The 20,775-nt window shown below is 45.4% G+C and overlaps 1 protein-coding gene across 2 annotated transcripts in view; it reads right to left on the minus strand.

The window, feature by feature from the left end:
• MGAT4C (MGAT4 family member C) overlaps positions 1-20,775 on the minus strand; it is a 698,999-nt gene that overhangs the window by 350,449 nt on the left and 327,775 nt on the right. The window lies entirely within an intron of this gene.

Here is a 20,775-nt window from a genome sequence, read left to right on the forward strand (position 1 = left end):
TTAATTGTTAGACACATATATATTCACTCCAAAAGGACTAAAAAAATGAAACATCAGGAGTACACCTTTGGATTGGACCATGGACATTTCAGATTTTGATTTTGTATCTGTTTGTGTCTTTTAACAGCATATTATATAAATAGAATGAATGCACATTAAAAAACAACACAAAATATCCCATTAGAAGATGGTATGCAAAGCCATAAAGGTTGTGTGCATTTATGTTTGTATGTCTCCACAGTGGTGTGTGGGGGGGTGTATGTATGTACACATACACATGCACTCCACTATTTTTTCCCCAACATAGATGCATCTATAAATATAAATGTCTTACTTTAGAGCAACAGGTTAAATGTTACTTCTCTTTATCTTTAAAATTGTTTTTAACCAGTTTGCAAGCAGTTAGTTTTTGCATTCAGTCCCTTTTCCTTTATCTGCAATTCTGTTATGTGTTGTTTGTTCAGAGGACAATTGTTTGGGGCAGGGATGTGTGTTACTTTTTGCTTGAAAAGTGTTTAGTACACTTTTAGTTCCATATAAATAATATAGCAAACCAAATCAATGTATTTAAAGTGGTGAATTAAAATAATAGGGAACAATATAAATCTGTTCTTTGCTGTTATCACTGAGTTTTAAGACAGTGCCTAGCAAGCAGATTTTGTATTTTTCTTGTAGCTATCAATCTGTCATTCTTTTCTCTGTTAAGTGCTATACAAAAGTGATTGTAATGAACTGAAAAAATATTACATTTAAAATAGCCATTAATTGATTATTTAGAGGAAAAAAACAGACCTAGGTGGGGTAACGTTTTGTTTCATGATTGGTGAATAGAAATTTATACTCTATTACATATATTCACAGTCTCTAATGCAAATGTCCACATACACACCTGTTCTTATTTGACCACTTTTCCTAAATGTAGAGTAAAAACAGTTTGAAATTATGCCAATTTAACTAGGGAATGGATAATTCTCACTGGCAGCAGTAATTAAGGTAATACTAATCTGCTGCAAAGACAGTTCAGAGTATACCTTTTAGTAATACAAGACATATGGTGACCATTTACCATGGCTTTCTAAAAGTATGTACAGACATTTGCTCTCTCAGAGAACAGATTTAATATTGGTTATTCCCTAGATATTTGTCTCCTGGAGTGGCATTTCTCCTCTGGTAGAAAAAAGCTGAACATCTATACTTGTGGTTTCTCCTGGAATAGCAGCAGCTCCCCCAAAAGAAACTGAATGTCTGCACAAAGTCTCATGCTCTGTTTCAGACAGATCTAGTTCTAAACCATCCCACACGTAAGATATTGCTAGTCTCAACTATATCCAAAGATTTCCAGGGTGGGAGGGGGAGAGTTCTTTCATATTTCTGGTCCCTTTTTTATCACTCTGCTCCCAACATTTTTCATAGAGTTCACTTTATAAAGTATTAATGAGGTATTTTGGGCCTTATATATAAAAACTAACAAAAAGACCAACTGAATGGTCAAAACCACACAAGCATTCCTAGACTATAAAACTAGAGACAGACCTCAAATTGGCCTCTCTCTACCCATTAGAAGGTCTATCTATATCTCACCAGCCATTAGGTGTGGTTCCTATTAAAAAGCAAGCACTTAGGGAACAACTGCTTCATATGTCAAGCATGAAGGTCACCAAAGCTGACATACAGTGAACCAATACTGTATACCTCATCACTGACAGAGCTACTTTCATATATATATATATATATATATGTATGTGTGCGTGTGTGTGTGTGTGTGTACATATATATATTAGACTTGGGTCATCACTGGATGGGAAAAGAAAAGAAATTGGTAAAATCTTTTTCAGAGCATTCAGTGATATGGGAATAGCAATATGAATAGGGATCATAACATCCAAACAAAGCAACTAAGGTTTGTTTTTAGAGTCCTGCCAGGGAAAAAAAGGAAGCTGAGGGCAAGAACCATGGAGATGAAAAAAGGAGGCACATTGGGAAAAGAAATGGTTGAAAGCATCAGAAGTCAGAAAGATTGATGGACTGAATGTAGTGGAAGGAGCAGGAGACACAGTGAAGGGACAACAGTAGAATGACTTACAAAAGTGAATGGAAGATTGTAATTCTGAACACAAAATGGAAAGTTGATTTAAAGAAGGCTCTCTCATAAATCCTTTATTAGAAGTGTAAAGCAAATAAATTGCCAACCCCTCTACTCCCTTCACCCAAAAAAGAATTCTGCGTTCAGCTTAAAATTCATTTTAAAAACAATATAGCAGACCTTGATTCTTATCAAAATAAATATAGAAGAGGTGACATTAATTTGGAGTAGTTAATCCTTCCAGAAGAATTAAGAAAACATAAATTTAAAAATATTTTTTGAGATAAGTTGTATTATGTTGTAATATGTGGAATTATGTAATAGTAAGTTTAAGTACAAGCGCTACATTTCTACTGGTGAATTTCTACTTCCAGCAGTGCAGATGTATGTGTACAAGCATTCAAACAGTTTCTATTTGACCAAAAATGGTGGATTTGGTAGAAAAGTCTACTACTGCCATTGAGGTTGCGGTATAAGCAACTTCCAGAAGAGTTTCTACTGGAGAAATGAATGCTTCTATACTTAGTTGTTTAATGAAGCTGCCCTTCAGTATCCCAGCATACATTGCTCTGCCCCCCCTACCTTCCCTCCAGAGAGGGAAAGTCTGTGACTTGGCTGGACTCCACTATTCTGGCTGAGCACAGAGCAAATACCTCCTTCTATCAGCTTCAGAGCTGGGAAAGCCAGCACTTCTATACAGTCTGAAACTGACCTGCTAGCACCAGATTTTGACTGGACCCCTGACCCACCAGGAGTCCCCTGGACCTGTCCCGGCCTGTCCCCACTGTTTCTGGTGCCCCCAACTCTGCTGCACTGGATCCAGATCCAGAACCTACCTGAAAAGGTTGTCCATGTTATGGAGGGAGAGAGGCGGTTTCATTCCTGGTAGGGGCCTGTCTCTGCTGTTTTGGTACAGCAAAGCAGAGGGTTTGGAGGATCTAGGTCCAATCATGCAGGACCCATATTTGCCAGATGCCATTAACTCCCATAGCCAAACAGGATAGACACAGCTCCCACCTGGAGTGAAGTCCACCTATACCCCCATCCCAATGGCAGCAGTCAATGCCAGTACATAACCTCAACCCACCAGCACCCAACCCCAACCAGACTCACCCACCTTACACTAGAACTAGGTCCATCACCTGGTGTCAGAAGGGTAAGGATCCAGTGTGATCTCTTGCAGGGGAAATCAACAGTCTTGAGAAAACAGCAGGCATGGTCTGTGTCTGCTGCCTGAAAGCATGACAGCTGGAATGGAGAAGCAGAGTGTTGTAGGCAGGAATGCCTGGCCCCATGGAGCAGCCAGCCAGTCAGTCCTGATTTGTGCTATCAGCTGTCTCTAGGCACACAGGGGAGCCTGCAAAGAATACTTGGATGTGTGCACTGGGATCCCCTGGCTGGATGATGTTGGCAGCATGCACTGTCTGCGGAGAACCCAGATGGGCCCTGTAATGCTTGTATAGTACTTTTTCTGTAGGCTTTCCATCTGCTAAAATGAAACTGCTAAATTTTCACTGCTTCACTTGAATGCTTATATGCATCCTTGGTTAATTATTTAAGAAAAGACTAAGGTAACTTTCCCTATATGCTAACAAATTAGCACTGCACATAGTCAGATCTGTTACTCAGCATATTTTTGTTTCTAAATACAAAAGACACTTTGAAAAAGTGATGCCACAGTTATAACCTGTATACCACAATAAAGGTCTGCTATGGTATAGCACAAAGAGAAATATGTTATTGTAATTATGGACTAAGAAGTCAACTTGTTGGATATGGAATGTCCTAACACTTGAAAGCTACATATAGACAGTCAAAAAACCTGAGGCTGAATTGATTCAGTCTTTGTAGGTTAGTCTAAGCCATATAGATTGAACTGATAAGCAAGTGAACAAACAGTCATTTTGATTCTGGAAATGCAGCCACATACCTGCTGTGAACACACCTCCATGCTTAGCTGGAGTTTGGGCTAAGCTTGGGAGTTTGTGGGGGAGGTGCAAAGCATCCTGGGATGGTGGGGGACTGTGAGTTAACTTGAATCTGGAGGGTATCTGGGACAAAAGTTCAGTTAACTGGTTTAACCTAAATCTGTTAAGTCTGAAACTACATCCATCCAGGTTTTAGAAAGCAGTTTATGTGGATTGAACTTCTATCACAGATCTAAATTGGTTTGTTATGTGTAACCTCTGTAAACTGAATTGTATTTAAAATGGCCCCAAAGGATAGAGGCGTATGAAGCTGTTTAAATCAAATGTATCCAGCTGTTGCATCTCAAAAATGACCCTCGAAAAATCAAGCACAATTCTTAAGTACTTCACTATGAAACAGTTCATGTTACACTTTCATCTTCCAGCAGAGCACAGTAAGAAATTAGTTGGCCTTACAGTATCCCGCAGAGTTTTGCTTCCTCCACCCTCTCATTGATTTTAGGAGTCACTTCTGTCAGTCAGAAGTCAACTGCTCCATTATATCAGGACAAGGCTGGCATATGAGAGGAAGAAAAAATATGGAAGTCTGGGAATATTCTTTGCCAGTGAATACTTACATAAAGATCACATCTATGGCCATTTAAAAGAACACATTATGCTAATTATTACTAAAGAATACCTCTTATAGTCTTATTCTTCCTTCCTTGTATAAGGGCCTGAATTTGGAAATTCACTTTGGATCAGATTCTCAGTTAATGTGAACTTGCCCTTATGATTTAATGTTTGATTTTTATGTGACTGTGCACAGAAGTAAAGTTATACTTCTTTGAAGGATCAAGCTTTATGCAAGTACTATAATAAATATAGTTATAATATAATCAAGACACAAATAAGCTTTCGATATGATGAGATAACATGGCAAAGCAAGAGTTTGCATTTGAAAAGGCAACTTTCAGATGTGTTTTTTATCACTTCTGAGAAAAACCAAAATGAACAGAATTAAATCATCATTTAGAGTAATTTGGTCAGAAATTTATTCCTACACTGTTTTATACCAATGCCAAACAAGTCCCCCATTGGGGATGACCTCGACAGAGAAGCATGGATCAAACTGAACAGCCTGAGATCAGGATATGGACGCTTCAAAACAACACTGTACAAGATGAACAAACTGAACAGCACTTAATCAAAAGTTGCAATCTTTACAAATATTCAAGTGGGGTAAATGGCATCTGTACACTGAGTGAAAATACAAGACAGTGGCTGATAGCTGGCTAGAAGGAACAGGGAAGGGTTGGAAACAGGGGCTTTGCTGCTTCACGTCACTGACAGCCCATGGGTGGAGCCAGCCCAGTGCTTGAGCAGACCACATAAGCTCTGGCCGAAGCTAGAGCACCACCTTGGGAGGGGGGTTCAGCAGGATGCCACAAAGCCCCATGAGTTGCCAGCAAAATGTGACCTAACATGAATTGTGATAGGATCTGGTACAGATGTTCATTGCTGCACTAACCTACAGTGCTGAAGTCTGATACCACATTCATCCCATGTTATCTTAGAGTGGGATCTGCCATTTTTACAGCACTCTATGTGCCCTGACTGTCTGTTCAGTCATGACTGTAGAACACTTTCTGTGCACTTACTGTGTGATAAGTGTAACTGCTGTACCTCACCTATGCATTGTCTGCTTCTGTCATCTTTAATCTGTCCCACAAATCATAGTTAGTAGGGTCAGAAGGGACCCAAGCAGATTATCAAGTCCGACCCCCTGCCATGGCAGGAAAGAGTACTGGGGTCAAATGACCCCAGCAAGGTGATTGTCAAGCCTTGTCTTAAAGACCCCCAGGGGCCAGCACCATTTCTCTTGGAAGTTGGCTCCAGGTCCTAGCAACCCTGACAGTGAAGTAGCGCCTCCTGATGTCTAATCTGAATTTACCCTCTGCCAGCTTGTGACCGTTATTTCTAGTCACTCTTGGTAGTGTCGGGGGAACAGGGACTTCCCCAGTGCCTGCTGGTTCCCTCTGACTAGTTTGTAACAAGCCACTAGATCCCCCCTCAGCCTTCTCTTATGGAGGCTGAACAGGTTCAGGTCCCATAGCCTGTTCTCGTAAGGCCCTGTCCTGCTGCCCCCAATCATGCGAGTGGCCCTCCTCTGGACCCTCTCCATGTTGTCCACATTCCTCTTGAAGTGCGGCGCCCAGAACTGGATTCAGTACTCCAGCTGTGGCCTGACCAGTGCCACATAGAGGGGGAGGATCACCTCCTTGGACCTGCTCGAGATTCATCTGTGGATGCATGACAAGGTGCGGTTGGCCTTCCTGACTGCATCCCCACGCTGCCAGCCCACATTCATCTTGGCATCAATGATGACTGCAAGATCCTTTTCTGCCTCTGCACTGACAAGAAGGGAGTTTCCCAGCTGGTAGGTTTGGTGCTGGTTCTTCCTCCCCAGGTGCAGCACCTTCCACTTGTCAGTGTTGAATCCCATCCTGCTCTCATCCGCCCACCCCTGTAACCTCTCTAGCTCTGATTGTAGCCTATTCCTTCCTTCTAACGTGCCCACATCCCCCACATCTTAGTGCCATCAGCAAATTTGAACAGGGTGCTTTTTACCCCCTCGTCCAAGTCACTGATGAAGATGTTGAACAGTGCAGACCCAAGGACCGAGCCCTGTGGAACCCCACTGCCCACATCCCTCCAGGTGGAAAATGACCCATCCACTATCACTCTCTGGGTGCAGCCCTCCAGCCAGTTGGTGACCCATTTGACTGTGTAGGTGTCAACACCACAGTCCCCCAGTTTCTTAATGAGAACAGGGTGAGAGACAGTGTTGAAGGCCTTCCGAAAGTCCAGAAAGACTATGTCCACTGCTACCCCTGCATCTAAGGATTTGGTGACCTGGTCGTAGAAGACCACCAGGTTGGTCTGACAGGACCTGCCTCTAATTAACCCGTGTTGGTGTGATAGGTTGCTCTAGTTGGGAAAATTTCATTGTGGATGCTAAGATTGTGAATAATCCTTTAGGTAGCTTTGCAAAAATATATTTTTTCCCCAGTCTTTTTCCATGTTTTACAACCACATTTCTGATAACCTGATGAATTACTGTTGCTTAATTTTTTATTCATTGTAACTTCAGTCATGACTTATTATTCAAGTGTTCATTTGGATATAAGCACCAATTCTATAAGAAGTAAATTTGAAGTTAGCATTAATCATTTTCCATTTATTACATTACTAGTAGTTAGCCTATCAGCATGAAAGCATAATGCTATAAATGCTATCAGCATAAAAGCATAATGTTAAAAGTGCTACCTGTTAGGCTTTTTTTTCTTTTTGTGAGTCACTTGGCTTTTGGCTGTCATACTGCTGTATTCATACGAAATGTTTCATTGCTGCAAGGTGTTTTAAACAGGAAACATGGAAACATTTAGTCAGGCATTGTTAGGCATTTAGCAAGAAAATACAGCTCAACTATTTTAATTTACTCCATCTCAAAAAATAGTTTCTCCCAGACCATTTGGTCACTACATGTAAGAATTCTGCTTCAATACATGGTGATTTTTTTCTAGTTACAAAATAACAGAACATATAGGACACCTATACACAGTGAGGCTCCTCTGACATGCTGTAATTATGGCGCATTGGAGCCGGCTCAATTAATCAAGTCTGCTGGAATGTGGTAATGGCCATGCTCCAGCAGACTCCAGCATCTTGTGTATCAGCGTCCCTATGCTTAAAAATGGTGGCGGGGTGCTTTGAACTAAAGCTTGTTGCCCATCCTGTACTGGCCAGTCCCCAGTCTGCTGGGCTCTCCATGGGCCCAGAAACCTAGCAGTAAGTTTAGAGTCAGTCTTCTTATGTCACTTGATTTAATGCCGTACAGCACAGGGAATACATCTGTGTGTAAGTTGTACAACCTGTTATGAGTCTCCATGCACTGTTAAGTACAGTGTCAAGCTCCTTAGTGCAGCAACTTCTGGACCATATAGAAGCACAATAATCTGCTGGGGCTTATACCATTTCGAGTGTGGTGATTCTGAGCACTTTGAAGTTGGCACACCATGTCATGCTGACTAGATATCTTAAAGCACCTACCCATGCAAAGATTTTACTGCTGGTCTTCTGAATGTGATGTTTATAGGTGAGCGAACAGTTTAATATGACTCCTTGTTAGGCTGGGGTATGCTCATGTAGTTGCCTACTCTGATATTCAGTGTACTCCTGGCTCCATGATTGCCCAGATGGAAGAGCGATGATATTGATTTATTGATACTCCCCACTGAACCCATGGTTTTAACCACCACCCTTCCTCACCCCAACCCCTGTGCAACCAGCATGGAATGAAGCTGAGGCATCAGGATTGTTACCCCTTACTGTTGTTGGGTTTTATCAGTTTGTTACACTGAATGAGACCATAAATCTGGTTAAATGACAACTGGCCACCCCATCCCTCGAGGTCACATTGCTTTCCTGAGAAAGGCCATCATGTTGACATTGATCCACCTAACGCAAACCAGCACCAGAACACACCCCAAAAGACACTGAAAGCTTTTTTTCAGCCCCACATCTGAGGTATAATCAACAGTTGCAACTGGTATGTCTCCATTCACCGTTTGGCAGAGCACCTATGTATGAGCACCCCTGCAGGAAAGGCACAGGGGAACAGGAAAAATTCCCCCTAGCAAACCTCCCCCACACTCTCTCCCTCCTCCTCCTCCTGGAGACCTAAAGAGGACTCATCCCCCCAGGCCCAGACACTTGGGTTCCCAGTCCTCCCAGCTCCTACAGCAGGGAGGTGAAGCCCAGGCATCTGGGTCTACCAGCTGAGAGATGGAACATAGGAATTCCATGGTGTGGTCAGTATTGGGTTGTGAACAGCTGCATTGCTTCCAGCCCTGATCAGGGGAAAGAGTCCACAATGGAGACTCACCACAGGTCCCTCCATGTTTCCCTTGTCTTCAGAGTCTACACTGGTACATGGGAGGCCCAGTTGTGGAGCCTGAGATGCTGAATCCAGGGTAGTCACCAAGACACCTACAGAGTATTGGAGACATGTGTTTAGATGGTGCTAGTGAAATGTGGACTAAATGGGATGCTCATTGTAGGGAGTTGGAACGGACAGGTTGGAGACTGCTTGCACCTGTACCTCCACAGCACTTGAATGGAGCTGCCCAGGGCCAGGAGTGCACTGCGAAGGTTCAAGAATGAGGTCTACAGATGATCACCTGTTGTCTGAGGTAGGACATCCATGCCACCACAGAGCAGAGACAGTTGCGGTGCCAGGATAAGGAGTTCATGCACAGTGTCAAAGACTGTTTGGGATCCAGCTATAACACTTCTAAGTGACATCAGCACCACCTCCTGTGGAGAGACTGTAGCCCTCCTAGGCAGGAGTGGTGGAACAGGTTTCTGTCCAGCCCTCTTCCAGCATGGAGAGCTGCACTCCTTGGACTCTTGCCTGGGGTGACAGGAACAGGGTTCCCACAAGGTCTGGCCCTGGATGGTGGCCAAGGGGGAAAGCTCCACACTGCATATTAATCAGGAGATGCTAAGGGATGGTGGACCCCAGAACATGAGATATGGTACATGGAAGATGCTGACCTATGGTTCAAAGAGCCAGGATGGTGTCTGTTGGGGCCCACTCCAGGGAGAAGCAGTGTGGGATTAGAGGAGGACCAGGCTACCTGAGGCCCAATGCAAGGGCTGGCAGTGACTACCCCCAGCAGTTGCCAGCATAGACACCAGGCCATATAAAGTTTCAAGGCCAGTCCTGGAAAGGTGCAGAAGTGGTCAGAATGGGGTATAGGATGAAGACCATCAGCTCACCTGGCCAAGCCACTCCAAGCCTGGGTCCCACTGTGTGGGGCTGGTGCAGCCTCTGCAAGGATAAGAAGCCCTCTGGGCTTGGGTCCAGGTTCTGGAGTGAGCAGCTTCCTTGTTTTTCTTTATTATGCACATGAAAAGTTTGGTAGCTGCAACACTTAATTAAATGTTGACAATCCAGGTGGACCTACACAGATGAGTTAGATGGGTGGACCAGAACCAGATACTGTTCAACAATGAGAAGTATAAAGTGCTCCACCTGGGGAGGAAAAATCCACAACAAACTTACAGACTTGGTGGTAGAGTGCTAGCTAGCGTCATGTCCAAAAGGGACTTGGGGGTCATAATTGACCATAAAATGAATATGAGCCACCAGTGTGATGCTACAGTTAGCAGAACAAACAATATGTTGGCATGCATCAACTGATGCATCTCAAGCAAAATTAAAGAAATTATTCTCCCGCTCTACTTGGCATCGGTGAGGCTGCAGCTGCTCTACTGCATCCAGTTCTGGGTGTCACACTTCAAGAAGTATGTGGAGAAGCTTGAGAGAGACCAGAGAAGAGCCACTCATATGATTAGAAGCCTGAAGAGCAAGCTGTACAAAGAAAGGCTGACAGATATGGGATTGTTCAGCCTAGAAATAGAACTTTGGGGGGATTTGGTAGAAGCTTACAAATATATCAGGGGAGAGCATTAGGGGCTAGGCGAACAACTATTCACCAAAGTGCCCCAGGGGAAAACCAGGAGCAACGGTCATAAACTCCTAGAAGAACGTTTCAGACTGGATATAAGACAAAACTTCTTCGAAGTTTATATGACCAGACTCTGGAATAGACTCCCATCAGGGGTGGTACCGGTACCTACCCTGGAGATCTTCAAAAGGAGACTGGATGCACACCTTGCTGGGGTTATTTGATGCCAGCAGTCTTTTCTGCTCAGAGCAGGGGGGCTGGACATGTTGATCTCACAAGGTCTCTTCCAGCACTAAACTTCTGTGAATCTGTAAATTGAGGAGTGTCAGTTTTATATGTGGCATTCTCCCTGCTGCCCAAGGTTTGTTAAATTGAGCCCCCACAGCTTCCAACCCTCTCCCTCAAAACCATAACTGCTTGGTGCAGCTCTCTCAATGTTAACTAAGAAAAAGGTGCCAAGATCCAGAGTGGGCAGCATTCAGCAGTTTTTGTTAAATAAACACAGTAACATTTGGCAGCTTCAGCATTTGATTAAAATGAAGCAAGTGTCTTCTTTAGGCCTCATCTTCCTGCTGCCCTTGCATGCATCTCTGGAGGAGGTTGGACAGGGAGAAGGGAAGGGGGATGGTGCCTGGCCAGCCTGGGTTGTGGGCTGTGAGAAGTGGTGCCCCTAATGTAGAGCAAAAGGAGCCTGGGGCTGGAGACCCATGGCCTGGTGCCAGGTCATGGGTGTTGCACCACGTAACCGGCGTACCCTTGACCTGCGAGCCTGGGTCGGCACGACCAGCTTGGCACAGAAGGGATCGATAACCGGACAGGTGAGGATTAATGATGAGGAGGAGTCAGGCTACTTTAGCGTATTAGTTACAAAAATATTTATTGTACTTACGCTACCGATGGTTGTAGCATAGACAGAATAGTTGGCTTTGTTCAGAAAACAGATCTTACGATGACAGGCTGAGTGCCATGGGACTCTTTAGCCTGGAAAAGCGCAGGCTCAGGGGTGATCTGATGGCCACCTATAAGTTTATCAGGGGAGACCACCAGGATCTGGGGGAACGTCTGTTCACCAGAGCGCCCCAAGGGATGACGAGGTCGAACGGTCACAAAGTCCTGCAAGACCGTTTCAGGCTGGACATAAGGAAGAATTTCTTTACTGTCCAAGCTCCCAAGGTCTGGTACAGTCTGCCAGCAGAGGTGGTTCAAGCACCTACACTGAACACCTTCAAGAGTAAATTGGATGCTTATCTTGCTGGGATCCTATGACCCCAGCTGACTTCCTGCCCTTTGGGCAGGGGGCTGGACTCGATGATCTCCAGAGGTCCCTTCCAGTCCTAATGTCTATGAAATCAGTGCATGAACTTAAAACAAACTAAAGGGGGTCTGTTGGTTCACAGGGTTCTTGAGCTGAGCCCTTGCTTTCTACCCCTGATGCCGAAGCCCAGGATAGGTGCGGCTGCCCGACTCAATAGTTCCAGAACTGGTCAACAGCTCATGTAAGGAAATGCACTTTTGATAGACCAACAACCTTCTGAGAGCTCTTTGACGAAATGATCAGACGAACCGGTGAATGAGATATGCCAAATGAAGAACGGCTGGTGGGGAGAAGGTGTCTGCAGGTGGCCAATCTGCTGATGATATCTCCAAGGCGTGTGCGTGGAGTTCTCCGCTTAATGGCAGGAATCTCCTCTTATTTATAGTCAGCAATGACCAATCACCTCATGCCAATTATGAATAATTATTGACCGCCAGTACATTTTTACACCAGTGACCTAGATACATATTCAAGTGACACTTATTCATTTGACCCAGATACATTATTCATCTGGCTGCCCTCAGTGGGTTCAAAAGGTCAACCTTGTGATTGGCACCTGCAATACTTATCATTGCAGACAACAAGCTTCTAAGTGTGGAGAACAACTTTTAACAAACTCCAATTGTAATGCTACCTTCAGCAAAGAAATAAAGGCCACTAATACTGAGGGCTCTTTATGATCTGCAACCCTACCAGATTATAATGGCCTTTTGGTTTGCTGGCATCGGCACTCTAACTTGACAGATGAAATTCAGACATGACAATGGGCACCTGAAGCCCTCTGGCCATACTAATCTGGGGAGGACTTCTGGTCCATGCAGATGAGAAGCTACTCAGCCAAGGCTTCACAGATCCAGACAGTCTACCTCTGTGTATGGCCAGGGCTGCCAACATTGGTGGGGGAGGCTACAGGTACCCAGGACACATGTGGACACACACATGGAATACAGGCATCTGGGATACACACACAAACACACACACACAGAACCCAGGAGTCCAACACACACAACTTGGTGGTTGCAGGATGCACTGGGATGCCATGTACAGGATGGTCAGCTGGTGGCTCATGGCCATGAGGGCATATGCCATAATGAGCCACTGCTGCATCAGGTACAGGTGGGCTGGCCACTCCACCAGCCAATCAGGGGTGATTTGGCCTTTCAGCTCTGCTTGGGAGTCTTTGGCAGCCTGGTGCATGCTGGGTTTGCCCCCAGCCTCACCTTGGGTGCTTAGATGAAAACTTGGTAGTCAGAGCACCTCAGTCTTCTTGAACACTTCTACTTAGCTATAGATTGTAGTCCTTTGTCAAAAATCAGCAATATTTTATACTGATTGCCAAATCTTTATTAACTGATTAAGTATCCAGTATCAATCATAAGGATTCAATCTGGTGTTCATGCAAGTGAATTAGCATATTCTATGACACTTATTTTTCATTGATTGTGAACTGTAAAAATTAATTTCGCCGTTCATAGCTGAAGCATTCATAGTGATATATAAACTAATATGCAGTGTAGCACAGATGAGCTGGAGGGGATTGTAGCAGTCACATACGTCCCTTGTTAACAGAACAGAACAGAACTTCACCCTCAGGGAAAACAATCTTAATTTTCATTTTAAAATAAATTAGTCTTTTTCTGTCCAAAGATATTGTTAAAAATTATATGTCAATAAAAGTAGATTGTGGAGGTTGGAAAGAGCCAGAAAGTAGACTCCACATAGCTGGAACAGAGTCCAAGATAGCTTCTGCAATAGAAATTTTCTGTCTCACTATGCAGATGTATCCCATTTTAAACACAGTAAAGGGAGTGAAACTGTGCAAATCAGGCCGAGCAACTTTTCCACGAAGTTCTTTTGCAAAGAGTCTGCCTAAGCTAATCATCCATGTATGAACATAAATGCATTCCTTGCTGCCTGAAATGAAGGATGCTGGCTTTTTTTTTTTTCTTACAAAAGTACTTTCTTTGTAGTACTGCATCTTAGCCAGTCTTATTAACACATCTGATTATTCTATCCTAAGTGCAGTATTTTGCACTTGTTCTTACTGAATTTTATCCAATTAATTTCAGACCATCTCTGCAATTTATCAAGGTCATTTTGAATCCTAAAATACTCTCCTTCAGAGTACATGCCACCCCACCAAGCTTAGTTCCAGTCATAAATTAATGAAGTATACTTTCAATGCCATCCTTCAACGCCTTTATGAGGATACAAAAGAGAACCAGACCAGGATGGAACTTGAGGAACCCTGCTTGATACCTCCTGCCCACTAGACATCAAATTATTGATGATCACTCTGTCGTTAGATCACTGTGCTCAGTTGTGCACCTATCTTTCATGCAGACCAGGGATGTCAAAATCTCCTTATGGTCCAGGGTGGATCCAGACTGTAGGTTTCCTTGATGGCTAGATCCAGCCCAGGGTAGGCAGAAGTGGTGGCAGCAGCAGCTCTGGCTCCAACCTGGAGCACACAATGGCAGCAACTCTGGTTCTGAACCAGAGCATGCAGAAGTCACTTGAGATGCCTCTGTATGTCCTCCCAGAGCTGGAGTTGCTATTGCCATGTGCCCCATATCACTGCAGTGTCCCCATGCTCTGGCAGTGACCAGAGGGTAATCGGGGTGCCAGCCATTGTTCGCCCTCCTGCTACCAATCATCACATCTACTGGAGCCCAGAAAATGCTCTCTTAGCCATGCCCCCTAACTTTTGGTGGTATGCTGTTAGCCCAGGGGCTTAAAGAGAGCAGTTCCACTGGCCTGATTCAGCCCATGGGCCATATGTTTGACACTCCCCTACCCCAAGGTAAACTGTTTTCAAAATTTACTTATGAAAAGGCCATGGAAGAAAGTGCTAGAAGCCTCACTAAAGTCCATGTCATATTACCTTGTCATGGAAAGAAATCAGGTTGATTAAGCTTGACTAACTCTTAACAAATAGATGTTGGCTGTTAGTAGTGAAGCTTTTGTCTCCGATTCAATTTGGTGGAGATTTGGCCCAGTTCAGTGGCCAAATCACTGAATCTGAATTGAATCAGGAGACCCTTTAATCTCTTGAAAGGAATTGGAAATCAATTTGGAGAGAGTCAGAAAAATTCGGCAATTTGAAGATAGACACAGCTTTAAATGTTTTTTCTACATACCTCAAGGTACCAGGGGGCTTATAAATGCTGCGATACTGGGGCAGATGGAGCATCCCACAGGAGTATGGGGGGCTCCCCAGCACGCTTAGCAGAAGACCTGAAGGTGGACCAGAAGCACTTCTGGTCCACTTCTGAGTCTACCACAGAGCTTGCTGGGGGTTCCCCCCAGCTCAGTGTCTGGTGCCTCCTGGGTCTGGGGGGCACCTGGAAGCCCCCCAAAGCCAGTCACCAAGCAAGGGGAGTGCAGCCCTCCACCCCAGTATGTGCTTGCTGGCAGACCTGGAAGTGGACCAGAAGTACTTCCAGTCCACCTCCAGGTTCACTGCCAAGCATGTGAGGAGCTGCCCCTGCCCCCATGCTTCTGTGGGACCCTTCATCTGTCCCAGCACCACAGTATTCATGAGCTATGCCTGGTATCTTGAGGTATATGGAAAAAACATTTAAAGATGTGTCTATGGCCAAATCTCTGATTCTCCAAATCAGCACTGAATCTTCAGATTTGGCTGAATCGAATTGGGGACAGTGATCTGAATCAACAAACTGAACCACTGTCCCCAATTCAGGCCAAATCCAAATCTGAATTGAATAGGGCCTGTTTTGCATGCTCCAGCAGTAACTTTATTGAATTCTAACATTATTGTACTTAAGGTGCTTAGATGATGTTTCAGTATATTATTAGGTATAAAAGTTAAGATGGCCGGACTATATTTCTTTGGATCCTCCTTGTTCCCTTTTTATAAAGATGGGCACTATATTTCATAGATTCATAGTTTCTAGGGTCAGAAGGGACCTGAGCAGATCATCGAGTCCAACCCCGTCCCATGGCAGGAAAGAGTACTGGGGTCAAATGACCCCAGCAAGGTGTACATCTAGCCTCCTCTTAAAGACCCCCAGGGTAGGAGCCAGCACCACTTCCCTTGGGACTTGGTTCCATATCCTAGCTGCCCTGACCGTGAAGTAGCACCTCCTGATATCTAGTCTGAATCTACTCTCTGCCAGCTTGTGACCATTATTCCTGGTCACTCCTGGTAGTGCACGGGGGGACAGGGACTTTCCCAGTGCCTGCTGGTCCCCTCTGACTAATTTGTAACAGGCTACTAGATCTCCCTTCAGCCTTCTCTTGTGAAGGCTGAATGGGTTCAGTTCCCATAGCCGCTCCTCGTAGGGCCTGCCCTGCTGCCCCCTGATCATGCCTGGACCCTCTCCATGCTGTCCACATCCCTCTTGAATTGTGGTGCCCAGAAGTGGATGCAGTACTCCAGCTGCAGTCTGAAAAGTGCCACATAGAGGGGGAGTATCACCTCCTTGGACTTGCTCGAGATGCATCTGTGGATGCATGACAAGGTGCAGTTGGCCTTCCTGACTGTGTCCCCATGCTGCTGGCCCACGTTCATCTTGGTATCAATGATGACTCCAAGATCCTTTTCTGCCTCTGCACTGATGAGAAGGGAGTTCCCCAGCCTATAGGTATGGTGCCGGTTGTTCCTCCCCAGGTACATCACCTTGCACTTGTCGGTGTTGAATCCCATGCTATTCTCATCTGCCCACCCCTGTAACCTGTCTAGGTCTGATTGCAGCCTATTCCTCCTTTCTAGCATGCCCACATCCCCCTGCATCTTAGTGTCATCAGCAAATTTGAACAGGGTGCTATTTACCCCCTCATCCAAGTCACTGATGAAGATATTGAACAGTGCTGGCCCAAGGACCGAGCCCTGCGGGACCCCACTGTTCACATCCCTCCAAGTCGAAAATGACCCAGCCACCACCACTCTGTGGGTGCAGCCCTCCAACCAGTTGGCAACCCATTTGACTGTGTGGGTGTCAACACCACAGTCCTCCAGTTTCTTAATGAGAACGGGGTGAGAGACAGTGCCGAAGGCCTTCCGAAAGTCCAGGAAGACTATGTCCACTGCTACACCTGCGTCTAAGGATTTGGTGACCTGGTTGTAGAAGGTCACCAGGTTGGTCTGACAGGACCTGGCTCTAACGAACCCATGTTGGTTGCCTCTAAGCATAATCTCCCCTGCTGGCCCCTCGTGGACATGCTCCAGAATAATTTTCTCAAAGAGCTTGCCCAGGATTGAGGTAAGACTAACTGGCCTATAGTTTTCTGGGTCCTTTTTCCTCCCCTTTTTGAAGATGGGAACCACATTGGCCCTCTTCCAGTCCTCTGGCACCACACCAGAGCACCACGAGTGCTTGTAAAGCCATGCCAGGGATCCCGTAATGACCTCAGCCAATTCCCTCAGTACTCTAGGGTGGAGATTGTCCAGACCAGCTGATATGAATACATCCAGTCCCTCCAGAAGTTCCCTAACTAGTTCCTCACTAACCCTTGGCCTAGGTGCACCTCCCCTGGGATTTAAGGGGGACCCAGAAGGGGCGTGACTGTTCCAGTCCCTGCTCAGGAAAATGGAGACAAAGAAATCTTTAAATATGTTGGCTTTGTCGTCTGGTGTAACAACCAAATTTCCTAGTGTGTCCTGCAGGGGCCTCACATTACCCAGAATCTTCTTTTTGTCCCCTATGTATTTAAAAAAGGACTTCTTGTTGTCCTTGATCCGGGAAGCTAGTCCCAGTTCCATCTCTGCCTTCGCTTCCTCACTGCCCCCCCTGCATACCCTAGCTACCACAGTATAATCCTCCCTGGTGATGGCCCCTCTCTTCCATTGGGTGTGCGCCTCCCTTTTAGCTAGCAGACATTTCCGGATGCTTTTGGTGACCCATGTGGGATTTTGCACCCTCCTGCTCCCTTTGATCCGTGTTGGGCTTGGAGGATCGTCTCCTTAAGGAGCGACCACTGTCCTTGGACACCTGGCTCCCCTCCCCTCCGGGACCACAGTGCTTCCCTGACCATTCTCCTTAGCTCATTGAAGTCAGCCCTTCTGAAATCTAGGGATGCTGCCTTGCTGTAAGCCTTTGCCACCTTGCGCTGGATGGTGAATTTCAGCAGGCAATGATCGCTGTCACCCAGGTAGTCAAGCCCCCTCAGCCCCCTCACCAGGTTGTCACCCGTAGCCAGCATCAGGTCCAACAATCGTCTGATTCTTTGCTAATTGACGAGGATGTGTATTCCTCCTTAATGTAGAACACCACGCCCCCACCTTTCCTCCCTGTCCTATCCCTCCTGTACAGCCTATAGCCCTTGATGTTCCCCGCCCAGTCACGCATTGGGTCCCACCACATTTCAGTGAGCCTCACTATGTCTGGGTTGGTGTCAGCTAGCAGGAGGGTAAGTTCCTCTTGCTTGTTTCCCATACTATGAGTGTTTGTGTAGAGGCTCTTTCCCAATTGTCTGAGGTCTAATCTAATCTCCCTGCATTCTCAGAGATATTAGCCAATGACTCCAAAATTACCTCAGTCAATTCCTTAAGTAGTCTAGGATGAATCTCATCTGACCCTGCTAGTTTGTCTACATAATCTCTAGTTTATTCTTTCTATACTCTAGGATGATTATCTTCCCTTTACTGCTAACTATCTTGTCATCTGATAGCTGGCTTATTCTGTTAAATCTGAAGTAAAAAAGGCATTAAACACCTAAACTTTCTCTTCATCATCCATTATTTGATTTTTATCCCCCATAAGAAAGCTACCCCGTCCTTAATTTTCCTCTTATTTCTAACATATTTTGTTATCTTTTCTTTCCCATAAAAAACATATCTGCCTTATTTTTCCCACAGAAGACACTGTGCTTGTGGCGGGCCAGTAGGGGGCGCTCCTGCGTTGAGCCACCCACCTCCATGTGCCCGACCACCTTCCAGGCTCTGAATGCCTCCCTAGGGGCGCCTTATGCTTGGCCGACCCCTCTCCTGGAGCACACTCGCTAGTCTGGGGGTAACATAGCCTACCACTGCTGCCACCCTGAGAAGGGACTGTCTCAGCCCTGTGTCCTCGGGGAAACACAGGCTTAATAGTCCAACAGGTACTCGACCCGGTACAGGGACTTGGGGCACTTCCCCAAGTCAGGGGGCAAAAAGTAAAGTCTCCTTTAGTCCGCAGACCTAAGGGGTCACTTAGGCATAATTTAGACCCATCCCTCAATTAAGTCTCCCACACCAGTCAAAAAGGAGAACTTTATTGATTACAAGGGGTAGGGTAAACTAGGGTACAGGACTGAGCAATATCTTAGGAATCCTAAAGAGCAAACAGTGGGGCTGAGGTAGCCTTTTGATCACACATCTGTGTTACTGCCAGCTAAATATCTAAACAGATTGAGTAGCTTACTCACAAGCATCTTCCAGAGGTTGGTTGAGTTTCCCCTCTGGAGTCTTGGGGTGAGAGAGAGAGCTAGGTTCAGATGGTAAGGCTTCTCTGTCTCCCCTGCTTTGCTGCTGCTTCACCTCATGGCCAAAGAAAGACAACCTCCTCCCCCCCTAACCTATATAGCCCCTGTGACCTCATTCACCTGGTCCAGTGGAGGTCAGCCAACCAATTTGAAATACATCATCTGTTACTGGGCAGATTCCAGCTCCCCAGGTAGATGCCCCTCACCCAGGTGGCTGATGCCAGTCACTTAGGCAGAGGGAGCAGGTTCTCCCCTCCCTCAGAAATGCAGCCAGCTCAGGTTACCTAAAGAGACAGGTTGAGGTGTGACTCCTCTGTGCTGGCCCATCTAATCACATTGTCACAGGGCAGAGATTTTGGGGAGAAACCAAGGTGGCTTTCTGCCACAGTGCTCTTATAATCATCACTCCATTTTTTGTGATTTCTCTTTTTCAATTTTAAAGTCTTAAACAGATCATTGCTTAGCAAAACCAATATCTCGCTGCCCTTCTTATCCTGCTTTATTGCATGCTTTTATGCTCTTATGTTAGCTCTTTATGGTAAAACCAGCTCTCCTGGACTCCTCTCCTTAGATTTGCTTCTGATGGGATCCTGCCTACAAATCCCTTGAGTCTGTTAAAGTTTTCTGTCTTGAAGTGCAATGTATTTATTCTGCTTCTTTCCTTCCTTCCTTTCTTTAGAAGCAGGAACATTGCCATTGAAGTTACCTTCAACAGCAGATTCTCAACCAATTTCTCCATATTAGTAAGCAGTAAATGAAGATGATCTTCTTGCCTAGCTGTTTTTTTCACCATCTCTACTACCCCCAAGAAAATCCAAAAACTTACTGCAGCGTCTGTGCATTTGTGTTACCTTTCCAGCCAACAACACAGAAACCACAGTCCTCCATAAGGTCTTGCAATTTGGCTACATTTGTTAGTTGTTTAAAAAAAAATGAAGAAAGCCTTGTACACCTCTCTCTTACCCCATCTTTGACAGTCTATGACAGGGGCAAGCAATTATTTTGGGCAGAGGGCTGCTTACTGAGTTTTGGCAAACCATTGAGGGCATCATGACAGGCAGCCAGGGGCAGATAAATATGAATTTTCTACATTTTTTAGGAGCCCTGCGGGTCAGATAGAATAGGCTGGAAGCCCAAATCTGTCCTGTGGGCCACATTTCGCCCGCACCTTGTCTATGACATCATCTTTGCTATTTTCCCCCTTTACCTTAACACAGATATTTTTAATTGGTCTGCTTCTTTCTGTAACTCAAAAGAAGTATATCTATCTAAGGCAATACCACCTCCTTCTTATACAGGCTATACCAGGGCAGTTGGGGAGCAGGAGCAGAGGGAGCAGGGCACACATGTGCCACACATGTACCCCCTTACCTCAGTGGCAAAGGCAGCAGTTGCAGAGGAGACAGGGGGGCAGCAACAGCTGATTCCCCCTAAAGTAAGGGGAAAGAAGGTACAGCACAGCTGAGGTGGATCTGGAGGGGAAGCCCTTCAGAGCCCTCTTAGCTCATC

Source organism: Crocodylus siamensis, chromosome 4 (assembly GCF_052110815.1).
Source record: "Crocodylus siamensis isolate JL-2025a chromosome 4, ASM5211081v1, whole genome shotgun sequence".
Classification (NCBI taxonomy): Eukaryota; Metazoa; Chordata; order Crocodylia; family Crocodylidae; genus Crocodylus; species Crocodylus siamensis.